At 46.5% G+C, this 12,582-nt stretch overlaps 1 protein-coding gene across 1 annotated transcript in view; it reads left to right on the forward strand.

Annotated features, from left to right (window-relative positions):
* The window catches only part of unc5a (unc-5 netrin receptor A), an 86,915-nt gene that overhangs the window by 20,123 nt on the left and 54,210 nt on the right, over nt 1–12,582 (forward strand). The gene's annotated exons all lie outside the window — the stretch shown is intronic.

Below are 12,582 nucleotides of genomic sequence, written 5' to 3' on the forward strand. Positions count from 1 at the left end.
TTCATGCAAAAGGCAGCGAGAGCTATGAGCTGGTGTGGCTGCGTGTAGAAGTCATTTTCTCAGAATTGGATCGCACTTTAATATTTAAAGAGTAAAAAATTTATATAATTTATTGTTCTTAGTGGATGGCATCTGATCACACCCGGCTGAAGAAAGAATCGCATTGAAGAAATGTGTTGCACAAGCTGGAGACAGAGACTAATGTCACACAGTTACAAATCTAATTGGTTCTCCTGAATATGAAAGATAGAAGGCTGAAGAGAAATAAATCCAAAGGACTTGAGAAAATGTTCCAAGGTTAGCACTTTTCTGGAATCTAAATTATGAATATGCACAATATTTGGGTTCCATCTTGTCTTTGGGGAGAGCAGCGTCCTGTTGCCAACAGTAGCGTTCACACTGGCTACTCCTCGTGGAGGTCGCCCAGCGTGACATCGAACCACTGTTTGATATTTACAGGTCAAGATCAGGAAGGTTTGAAAACTCAGTTGGGAGTGAAAACAATCGTATTGATAGCAGACGGTTGAGGAGTATTTGGACAAATGATCATTTGTGACCTGTGGGTCAGACTATATACACACACACACAACCCACACAGACATTTTAGAAACAACACAAATCCTTACTTAAACCCAAGAATGATTTTTTTTTTCTAATCTCAACCTAGTCAATCATTTTGGGAAGCAATCCAAAATGATGGTTTTCCAATAAAGACTTCTTCCATTCTACTGTATTCTACAATCAAACATGACGACTTCTGATGTGATGTTTCCTCACTCTTCTCTCACTGGAATCGCTTCTATTGCAGTTGCTGCCTTTTTTTAACAGCAGCTAATCCCCCTGATATCTCTCCCAGCTCGGAGGGCCCGACCCGCACATGCTTGGACTTTCACTCCTGGTCGGGTTATTTATAAAGTCCGCAACGCGCTGTCTTGCATCCATCGTATAAATAATGAACACAGCCACATCTGAACAAAGAAATTAATATTTTAAAGGCTCAATCTGTGAGCAGCACTTCCTCCCCTTGTGTGTCACATTGTTTGTCGAAGGCCGACTCGGCGGCTCGGCTCCGCTCGAGACCGGAGGCCGAGGAGGTTATGAAAACGCCGGCAAGAGGGTTATTCAAACAGATTACACATTAAGGCTTTAAACATTATCCAGGTTTTGTTCGGCAAAGGCTGTATTCCATTTCGCTGCATTAGCTTCTATCACAGTACATCTCTTGCTCTATTTCAGCTGCGAGTGAAACGCCGCTGTAGAAAATCCTCGGCCAAAGTCCCTTTCAAGCCAGTTGATCTGGCAGCTCCAAATGTACAGAATATGCACAGGAGGCACATGTTAGATTTTTTTTTCCTTTTTTGTTGTTTTTTGGGGGCTTTTTATGGTATGGATACTATTTTGGAAATCTTCCATCAGGGTCATGTTTGTCACGGAAAACCAGTGTTAAAAGCGGGTGAATGTTTGATCTGCTTTTAGTGTTGATTATTGAGGTTTTTCACCTTGTACATCAGACTCGTCTTTCCCTGTTTTGTCCAGCAACAGTGTGGTATGTGCAGCTTTTTGTTACCTTGTTGAATTTGAGGTCGACAAATTGCAGGTTGCCGTCAAAGTTTGAAAAACACACATATTTTTGCTTGGCGGGGAAAATGTTATCGGAAGGCTGTTTCTATGAGTTGACCTTTAAGATAAAGGTGCTTTTCTCTGGATATGAGCGCCGACGGTCGTATCCCCTGTCCTGCTTTGCTGCCTCGACGGCTAGCGGTGGACAATGCATACCTTATATTTACAATAAGCTCAACCTTGAGACAACACAACAGTAAAAATGCAACATCCACACACAAAAAAATGCAGTTCTGATACACAACTAAGCAAACAAGAAAGGACAAGCAAACACAAATCATTTCACAGTCCAATAGCTGCTCTGGCTTCTCGTACCTAAAGTGCAGGGATACATTCCAAAAAGGGTTTCAGAGTGCCCATTTGAATGTTTGAATGTTTTTTAATAATATGGTATTGATAGTTTCAACACGGAGTCTGAAGCGTTGTGTCTCTGCGATGCATATGTGATAAAGTCGGTGCACAAAGAGAAGAAGCGCAGCTTGGACTCTCACCAGCGGCCTTGGCCACGGGCCTTTTTCTTTTTTTTTTTTTCCCCTCCCCCCACCGTGAACGAAGGGCAGCTGTGCAGCTGTGGCCTCGTGTGATTTATTAAAGCAAAATCAGAAACTTAAGGTTGAAGTGGTGCTGAAAGGAGGTACTCACTAAAATATTCTCCCAAACTGCAAGGTTCTCCGCGCTGCGCTGTTGGTGCAAAGTTCTAAATAACACATGAGAAGCAGCAGCTGCGTCTCTCCTTTCGCTCGACTCGGGCCTAATGAAATAAAGACGACTGGTTGGGAAAATCATGTTTGGAAAAGGGGGGGTGGGAGAGACAAATGCGACGTGGCTGTAAACTGTCAGTCTGTTTTGAGGAATAGCAGCCGGCTACCTAGCGTAGCGCCGGTTGCAGCGGCGATACTGACGCGGCATCGTGTATACATACAGAGTGTGCACCACCGATATTTACTTCAAGAAAATACACTGCAAATCTTAACGGGTCAGACGCTTTGGAAAACTGTGGAATAGAAGTGAGTTTTTGGGGGGGTTGAGAGACTTGTTTTGTTGCCTGTGTGTTCCCCTCCGGCTGTTTGCTGTTTGGCTGCATATTTACATTCGCCCACACACACTGTCGCCGGATTACTAAAAAACCCAGCGCCTTCAGCCCGGACTGCACTGCTGGCCAAAGACCAAAGAGGCCCCAACTGATCATTAGCAGAGAGGGGAGAAACCCCTCCAACAGTTTTGTTTGCTACAGAACGGCACAGCGGCGGCGGCAGATGTGGAGCCGCGTGAGGTCTGACTTACCTGAGGGAGTGGGTTTTTCTTTTTTTTTTGGTCTTGTTGTTTTTTTTCCCACCCTCCCCTTTCTTATTTACTCCGACGCTTTAGGCCATGTCAGACCAGGGGGAGAAAAATAGGTTGGCCGGAGCAAATGATCAGGGCGTCCGCGTTGGGGAGGCTTCCGTCGGATCCTCCCAGTCTGAGGATGAATGTAATGGAGGCGGAGGGTGGGGGGGGGGTCCTTCCTTCACCTCTGACGTGTTCCCATCCGAGCGACCTGGGATGAGGTGTGCGCGTCTGAGATAAAGGAAGCAGTTCGGCGTCACCGGCGGCCCTGAAGGCTGCGGCAGGCAGGACGTTGTGCTCTTGCCAATCATCAGGGTCACGATATTGGATGGAGAGTAATTACAACCGGGGCGCTTTGGTGAGGGAATGATTGTGTGCCTGTGTGTGTGTGTGTGTGTGTGTGTGTGTGTGTGTGTGTGTGTGTGTGTGTGTGTGTGTGTGTGTGTGTGTGTGTGTGTGTGTGTGTGTGTGTGTGTGCGCTCCCCTTAGGTAAAGGTTAGGCTAACTAATTAGAAAAGGACACTGTAAATAAGGTCCAGAACCATCTTTGATACGATCATCTGTGTCGTGTGTCGTGTGCGACCGTGATGACCGTGTCTTTTTTTTTTTTTTTTTTTTTATCTTAATAGAATGAAGCAAAAATAGAATCCATTTTTTTTTCATCCTCTTTAATCCAACATGCAGTGCGCTCGGCTCCACAGGAAGGACACAACTATTTCCAGCCTTTTGTGTACCGATTCATTATCACGTCCCCTCAACCCGTGAACACACGTGCGCAGCCTGAGCAGCAGCAGCAGTTGTTGTGTGCTCTGCGCGACGCATTGTTGTGAGATCCGGCAGCGCGGCGGGGTGTCGCTGTCAGCGGCGCGTGTGGCGGCGCGACGCGCGGCGCCGAGCGAAGATCTCAGGCGTGCCGAGCGCGCACGCCTCGTTATCTGGTTTTACCAACAGACGGTAAAAAAAAAAAAAAAAATGTTTCATCTCGAAACCGTTTCCCACCCGACGCCGAGTCGCTTTGGAGCGTCAAGTGAGCGTCAACCGGCGTGTGGGGGAAAGTGCGAGTCAAGATGCGATCTGTTTGTCAGAGAAGGTGGCTGCGCCGCCGTCCTTGAGGTCATCGGGCTGTTTTTGATGCTCGAGTAACGTGTGAAAAGCTCTTAGGCCTGACCACGGTGGACACTTTTAGACTAGTCGAGAGGGTTTTCCCCCGGGGGAAATGGAGGATGGTCACTCTCGACTCACTCAGAACCCTGACGTACTCAATGGATGTGTGTGTCTTTGTGTCTTCAACTAGTGTTTGACTAGTGCGACCTTGATAAAGTCTGAACCATGAAATAATTGCCTATCTAAGAAATGACGCTGTTTATTGTATCAAATAAGTATTTTTATTTTTATTTTTACAGCCGGATGCAAAGTCAACAACAACCTTGAATACAATAGGTTTTTGTTTTTTTTAATAAAAGAAACAGATAAATGTTGCTAATTATGGTCTTTGGTCTGGTTTACCTCAAAATCGAAAGAGTGTGTTTTGCTTTACAGTTTCTGCAATGAATGTAACGCAATAGAGCTGATATATTACACACCTGCTGCATTGTACTGTAATTATTACTGTATTTCTCATATTGTAATTATGAGAAAACAAGTTAAGAATTGTACATTGCACCAATCCAGTACATATTCCTATCAAACTGGCAAAAAGGAAAACTATCCCGGCAGACCCTAGTGGGTCACAGGGTGCTTGCATCTATTTTTGTACTATTTCTGGACTGCAGCTGCCAGATCGTATATGTCAAATTTTTCTGGACATAAATTATCACACTGATGAGGTAGAGGTCTCAAAAAGTGTATCTGTTAACTATTATTCCTTAGGGGTTACCAGCCTGTCAAGGCAGGGAGTCGTGCTTTGAGGTCTTGTATGTAGCAAAATTCACACTTTTAATAATAATAATAATAATAATAATAATAAATAATAAATAATAAATCTTTAGCCTGCCAACTTCCTAGAAATGGGCCAAAGTCCAGCCTTTATTTTTTTTAATTTTACTCCCTCAACTCCTGAGAAACTGTGAGGTAAATTGCACAAATTGACCTTTTGTGATGTCACAAAGGGCAGTGATGTCCCACTGATACCCCTCCCAGGTCAGTGCTAACACTCCCAGCCAGGTGTTGGCTCCTCTCTATGACAGACCTCATGGCCGGCTGGTTTTTTGTCCCCTTCCAAACATGCGGAAGGTCAAACAAAGCATCAGTGTGAGCCGAGAACTGAACTTTTTAACAGCGGGGAGAAAATGTTTGAATGACTTTTGAACTGCAGTAGTTTTTCATACATATAAATATTAAGTGATATATCCTAAAACAAAAAACTTTAAACATATTTTCAACCCACCAGTCGGTCATATGTTCTTTCACACTGCAAATAATTCAACCCCGGTTATATTTTTGTACACTGTTCCGAGCAAGTTCCAAAGTCGCAACTTTGCTCAAGTGGATGGAAGTAGTTCTAGATGCAAGTAATTTTTTCCTGTGTTTAAATCACCGGAGGTCAGACGTGATTTTTAAGAAAAGAAAAACAGTACATAAAGTTGCTTTGCATGTTATGACCTTTCCATTTTAAAAAGTCACTACAACTATTTTTGTATAATTCAGTTCAACTTCATGAATTTCAATTTGTTAAATTTCAAATTTTAAGAACATTTTGTTCTAATGATAGTAATGTGATAAAGTTTGTTTATCGAGACAGAAAAATGTCAAACCTTTTCTCCTGGGTGGGTTGACTGGCGCTAGAGACACTTAGCATCAACAGCACAACTGTGGCATCATGTCATTTCTCATCTTTAATCAGCGTTCCTTCTGTTTCCGACACCCCCTCCCCACACACACACACACACGCACACACACACACACACACACACAGACACTGGCCGTCCAGCCCCCACCTGAGTCTCCTTGGCGTGGCATTGGACTGAACCTGGCTGGATTGATTGGTCGGCTACCTGCCCGCCTGTTTGTCAGCCATGAATAATCTGTAATGACATTCCGAGCGGCGGCGGCGGTGGGCCTTGCGGCGTGCATTCATTGTGGAAAATGGACAGCTCAATCAAAAGAAGCTCCTGAAAAGCCGACCGTCACCGCAGGCGGAGCCTTGACCCGGAACGCTGTCCCACTGACTCCAGCCGCCGCCTCGCCGTGAACGTGAGGCCTGGCTGTGGGGCTCCCTGTGAACCCTGGGCCCCCACCCACTCCTTACCCCCCACCCCCACCCCACCCCCCCCACCCCTGCCTGTTTAATAGAGCCATGCCTCACTCAGAAGGCCACGTTATCCTTGTTTGGAGACAGACCCTCGTGGCACCTCCTGCCATTTTCGCCTCGGCACGTCGCGTAGCGCCGGGCCACCCATCACCGGACCTGCTTTACATGGTAATGAAAGTCTGGGAGACGCCGCAATACAGCGGGGATGTCCTTGGCTTCCTTACCTGGGGTTAACTATGGATTATTCATATTTGGAAATATTGCGCAGGTCACTGTATCCCTAATGCCAGGCGGATTTGTAGAGGTCCCGCACTACACATGTTTACTTGAATAACGTGTTGAATAATAACAATGGTAACAGTCAGAATACTTGATTAATTCCCCTGGGAATATGTGGCTAATTGGCGCATACGTGAAATGAGAATGTGAGACGAGCTCATCTTTTATTCCTTCCACCTCGTTTCAATCCCAAATCCCAAGTTTTAATGGGAAGCTGAAACCTTTGGCTGCAAACAAAGGGCTAAAACGCGGGGTTTAAAATGATTAATCATACCGGGCTGCTTCACTGGGGTCCGAGATTGCAAGGAAAAAAAAAAGGAAAGAAAGAAAGAAAGAAAGAAAGAGCTCCATAGGGGTATAATGTGAGACCTGCAAGGCTCCAAAACCCAGTTCTGACAGCACAGTGAAAGTAATTGGTCTGAGAAAAAAGGTGCATTGTTGACGGTTTGAATGAAGGCCCCGGACCCTCGCCGCGCCGGTGATTACACCGATGCTTTCCACCTTCAAAGACGAACCGCGGGAGGAAATGAAACAGTTAGAGGGCGCTTTTGACCGGGGTGGACGCGCACAACGGCGCCGCCTTGAAAGCCTTCCCCTGTGAGGTCTACATTGTGAGCGGCGCGTTGAAATGGCGCAATCCCCAGCTGCCGCCGCCGCCGCCACGCCCCTCCACACCACCCCCACCCCTCCCCCGCCCGGTGTCGAGGCACCCAACCCTAATCCCTCCCGTATCCACGGATGAATCCCGGCCTCAGACACAGTGGGGTTGCCGCCTAATTGAATTTCCTTGGTTTCAATGAGCACACACTCAGGACCTGGCGAGTTCCAGCCTTTGCCTTTGATAAGCAAATGACCCCTATGGAATTGAGGTCACAGCCTGCGAAAACAAGAGTGAGGCAGAGAAAAATAAAGTCCTGCACTCAGACAAGCCCAATATCGACTCGCCGGGGATTGAGTCCAATGATGTTTACCCTGTGTGTGTTGAGCCCCCGTTGGCTCAGGGGGGAATTCATCCTCAGCGAGCGCGCACACACACACACACATCACATATAGACACAATGTCTTTGCTTTTGTCTCTGACTTCTTCTTCTTCTTCTTCCCTTTTTTTTATCTGGCTGGATGTGCCCTCAAGTGCGAGTAATCTTTCCCTTAGCGCAGATAAGAGCTGAGCTCAAGAGCCAAGCAAAAGTAAAAGCATTGCCCCCCGAGATCTTGTGCCAAACTCCACCACCACCACCACACCGCGCTGAGGTCAGAGAGCACGCCAACTCTGCTCACAAACGCTGTTGCTGTTGCGCATCCTTTGTCACGTCTCACTTTTTTGGGGGGTTTCTCCCCATTTCCTCTGGCGGCACCAGTTGTCTTTTCCTTTTGTCTTCTTTGGTGTTTGTGCAGAACTGTGACGGCCACAAACTTTATTTAAGGGGTGGAGGGGGAGTCGGGGGTGGGTTGCATTGTGGGTAGGAGAGAGGCCACGCTGTCAAGGATAGGGAACAATACAGGCAGCGTTTTGCGACCTTGCTTCACGGGAAGCAAAGAGGATTAAGCGAGTCCAATAATAAAACTGCATGTCATGTAAAATAAGTTGGTTTGCTGTGTCGAAAAAAGCAGCAGTTTGCACAACTTTAAATTCCCAGGCTTCAGAGTTTCCTTTTGAGACAAGGTCTACACCCAAGGTCTGTGCCAGATGTGTGGTTCCCAGCACTAAGCCGCTCCGCTTTTTTGCATTTCAGTACATGTTTCTGACGCGCACAGAAGAGGCGAGGGTATTTTCTGCACAACAAACACGGCACGCTTTATTGTTTCCAGGGATAAAACAGGGTGACCTTTCCCGGAGGAAACGCTTCCTAACGCCGACAGATAGCGGGACAAAATATGCTGACAAAGACATCAACGCGGGGGGAAAAAACACATCATCTATGATGAATAGCACCAAAGACTTGTGAAAGAGCAGGAAGCGTCTTATTGGAACAGTGCTGAGGGAATGATAAGTATATTATAATGTCTTCAGTGAAGAAAAACAAACACTTTGCGTCCAGCATGAGAATTTCGGTAATGTATTTACAATTAGCATTCTTTTGTTTGCTTGGCATTCATTCAAGGGCTTAAGTGTCTTTTGGAGCCTTTGTTCACAATTGTGCCTGAAATACAGGGTGGATACACAACCAGTGCTGGGCGGTAGCAACATGTCAAATATTTTGGAAGTTTTCTGCAAAAATTCTAGTGTAATGACGAAGCAAAATCGTATTGTCTGACCTTTATATTGCTCGAGGTGGTTGATTTACATGTATCCACCATTAACTGAGTGACATTAGGTCAGTGTTTGAGCCTGAAAGTTTCCATTTTGAGCGGGAAAAAAAATACTGAATGACTCTTTGATACCATCCAGGCTCTGCTGCCACTCTTGTGAGCAGATTTCAAATAAAAAAAAATGAGTAGTATTGAAAAGTTGCAGCTGCGAAGCCACTATACATAAGTTGCAAATGCTCTCTGGGATCAGCGTGTCAGAAGACAAGCGCTGCATATTGATTGGCCTTCATTAAAATTGCGTTTTTTTTCCGTCAACCGGCGTTGAAGCAGTTCATCGAGTGTTTTGAACCTCCCGTGTTTGTTTTATCCCACATGGTTTTTCGCCACGTTTCCCCTCCTGCCTCTTTTGCCGTTTCCCCCCGTAGCTCGGCGCAGTTTAAAATGTTAAGTGCCACGTTTTTTTCAAATGTTATGGGTAAGTACGGCGGAGAGCAGTCGCCCAATTGCGCCGCCAATGAAAATAAACTCAGCGGGGTTCCCGCAGTCAGCTCCGCCGTTGGTAGCGTGTCAATCACATAATCTCCCCTCCAAAATTCGCCGCGGTTTGGAAGTGCAGCTCAGGATATGAGCTTGTGCGTTCAATAAGGGCCGCACATCAAAAACCCAAGGCTGCGGGGAGCCGTGCCGCGTTTTAATTATCGTTTAACAGGAGCGCCGAGTGCTCGGTGTCGCGCCAGACGGGAAGTGCGGATTTCCTCGCACGTCGCCTCCTCTTTTGAATTTGCTCTACCTCGGAGGTAGCCGTGCGTGTGCTTCCGAATCGATATTGATAGAGTCGATTCATGAGTGTGTCAGCGGCCCGTTTTCCACAAGTGCGCCCCATCCTCCCCCCACTCCCAGAATCAATAGCTGCCGTCGTCGAATCCGCCGCTTCTGAGTGATTCTCATAAAGTTTGTTTTACTTACCGGGGTCTCGGCAGAATAGGCTATCATGGGCTAATAGCTTGTCCAATCATTATGAACGGGTCTAAAATTACAGCCCTATTTTGTTCCCGACGTGAGACGCTTTGCCCCTCCCGTCGCCCTCCCCACCTCCAAACTTATTAATTGGGCTGATATTGGACGGAGCGACTCACAGCGGTGTTACTGGAAGGTGTCAGACACAGAAAGCAGGTAATTATGGAGACAGGAAGAGATAAGGAAGCAGAACGCAATTATCCTGGCAAGCAGAGCTTCAAATTGCTCCTCTTTGGGTTTCTCACCTCGGGTTCCCATTGTTCACGATTTGCATTTTCATACTGATCCTTATTCCCCTTCACCCCGTAGCTCACAATAATGGGCAGACATGCATCCTCGCTATTATCCACGACATTACGGCTGAATTTCAGATGTGTGGTGATGTATGTAAACCACTCTGTCTAGATCAGGGTCACCCAGCGTCTCCTCTTCATCTTCTTCCTCTCCATCCCTCCAAGGTTGTGCATTTTTTGTTGTTTTTTTCATCCGACTTTCAGGTTCAGCGACACAGATTCTAATTGGTTTTCGCTGCCGGTCTTTGTCCTCCACAGGATTTAATGCGATAAATAGAACTTTGAGTATGCATATTTAGAATGTTTCAAGGAATGCCTGAAAGGGCTCCTTGTATGGATGCATACAAATGATCAAAATAAACGCTGCGTACGGGGCGTAGTGGACTATTGATGCCACCACTATTCCAATCATCCAAAACATTGCTGCAATCATGTCCCTTGTCCTTGGATCATTTGCACAGAAAGTCTAAATGCTGCTGCAGATGCTTCTTTGACGGTAAGCCAGATATTGCAGTCGTGCTGTTTTGAATGGGAAGACGAAGGAGGGGGTCTTCTGCCCTATTTCCTCTCCCTTTTTTTTTTTTTTTTTTAGCATTTCGGTGCACTCTGTGCCACTGAGCAGGAATGGGGAGAGCTGGGTGACGATAAAGGAGTGGAAGTAAATTCCTCTGCCCTGCTAATTTTTTTTGCCAATTGCATCCCGACTTTTTACGATGCCACGCCCGAGCGTGCCCTTGACACCCAGCGCACAGCAAAGGTTTTGTTGACTGTGACAGCAAGCGCCTCAGGGATGCATTTCTGGCACGTGGGCTCACATTTCCCTGCGATCGCATCCGGGTGGAATCCACTGCATTTAGACGCTAATGCATGGGGGGGGTAAAGGAAGTGACCCTTATAGCTACTCGCCGCCCCGTGTCTGCCCGCAAATAGAGCAACTGTGCAGCTTCACCGTCAGACAGCCCGGTGTCACAGGGCCACTAAAGCCTGGAACACAGCACAACCGGAACGCAGCGCGAGAATCTTGGGAATCTCTACGAATTTCGCTGCTCTCTTTTTTCCCGCCGTTTGCCAGACGTGATCAGTTGGATTCAGTCAGTTTGAATTCAGTGCACTGACAGCCGCTGGAGTCTCTCTACTCTTTGAAATTTCCAATTTGCCTCGAGTTTCGCCGTTGCCATGCCGCTGTCTTTGTTGTTGTTCATCTTAAGGTCGCTCGCTTCCTACTTGAATTTTGCTCCGTGAGAAAATGTAAAGGGTGCTCCAATTTTTTTTCAGTGTCCCCTTAAGATAAGATTCCAGATCAGACATTTGGAGGATCTTCAGTATTTCTAAGATATCACACAGCAAAAAAAAAAAAAAAAAATGCAGGCACTCTTGAAGATGATGATGATGACGAGGATGATGAGGTGGATGATGATGATGAGGAGGAGGAGGAGGATGATGATGATGATGATGATGATAATGATGGATGTTGATGATGATGGATTTTGATGATGATGATGATGGATCATGGATGATGGATGATGATGATGATGATGATGATGATGATGATGAAATAGTCTATTTCTGGTCACACATCACACCAACAAAAAGCAACAATCTGCGTGCAAATTCAAATGACAGAAATAGGAACAATAAACTTACACTTACTACTTAAATTCTTAAATTCTCACACAAATATAGACTATGAAACAGAGGAATTGACTGAAGCCAATCCTGTACCCTTGAGCAGCATTAGATAACCGGGAGGATGAAATCCAACTAAGAGTTGTCTTTCACAAGACCAGACCTTTTTAATGTTGGCACGACTCAGTTCAGCCAAGCTGCTGATGAGAAATTCCCTTTTTCAAATTGCGATTTGTAAGAGCACAAGTGGTTTATGTAACTGTTGAGGTTGTTGAGGACCTGATAGGTGCCACTTCTGGAAATAATCACTGCAAACTGATCAAAACTGTGAACACAACAGCATCAAAGTGCTCCAGTGGAAATTCAGGTTGGAGAGCAGTTCACCGCTGAGACTTGAGAAATGCATCAGTTCCTGGGGTAGACAGATGCGTCTCCCGCCTTTGCGTGAAAGGTTCTCCGCTCCTCACCTGAAGACCCCCAGCCGGGGGGGGGAGAGGGGGAGACGAGTCGGGGCTGGGAGCTCCGAGCTGGAGTCGGAGGGGGGAACACGGCAGTTTGCTCATCAGAGGGAAGAGAGAAACTAGGACACACGCTTGGGATCAAGGTTGGAGCTCAATATATAGGATCCACCTCGCGGTTTACAAGTCCCCGGGTAGACTCGTGGAATCATGAAAGGGCTCGCTCAAACGCCGGGTTTGTTTGGGATGGATTCCCTTCTGATTAATGCTTTGTGTCAAGAAGAGCCCCGTTTTTATTTCCCTCTTTGTGAAGAAACGTGGCTAATTCCTGCCTGCCTGCCTGCCTGCCTGCCTGCCTGCAACATTGGTGTAAATACTTTTGTCAGAACGTTCTTGTACGTTTGCGACTCCCCCACCACGGCCTCCGCTGGCTGACATTATGGATTCAGTCAGAGCAGAAGCA

Source organism: Nelusetta ayraudi, unplaced genomic scaffold (assembly GCF_046127955.1).
Source record: "Nelusetta ayraudi isolate G7.1 ecotype Tasmania unplaced genomic scaffold, CSIRO-AGI_Nayr_v1 ptg000068l, whole genome shotgun sequence".
Lineage (NCBI taxonomy): Eukaryota > Metazoa > Chordata > Actinopteri > Tetraodontiformes > Monacanthidae > Nelusetta > Nelusetta ayraudi.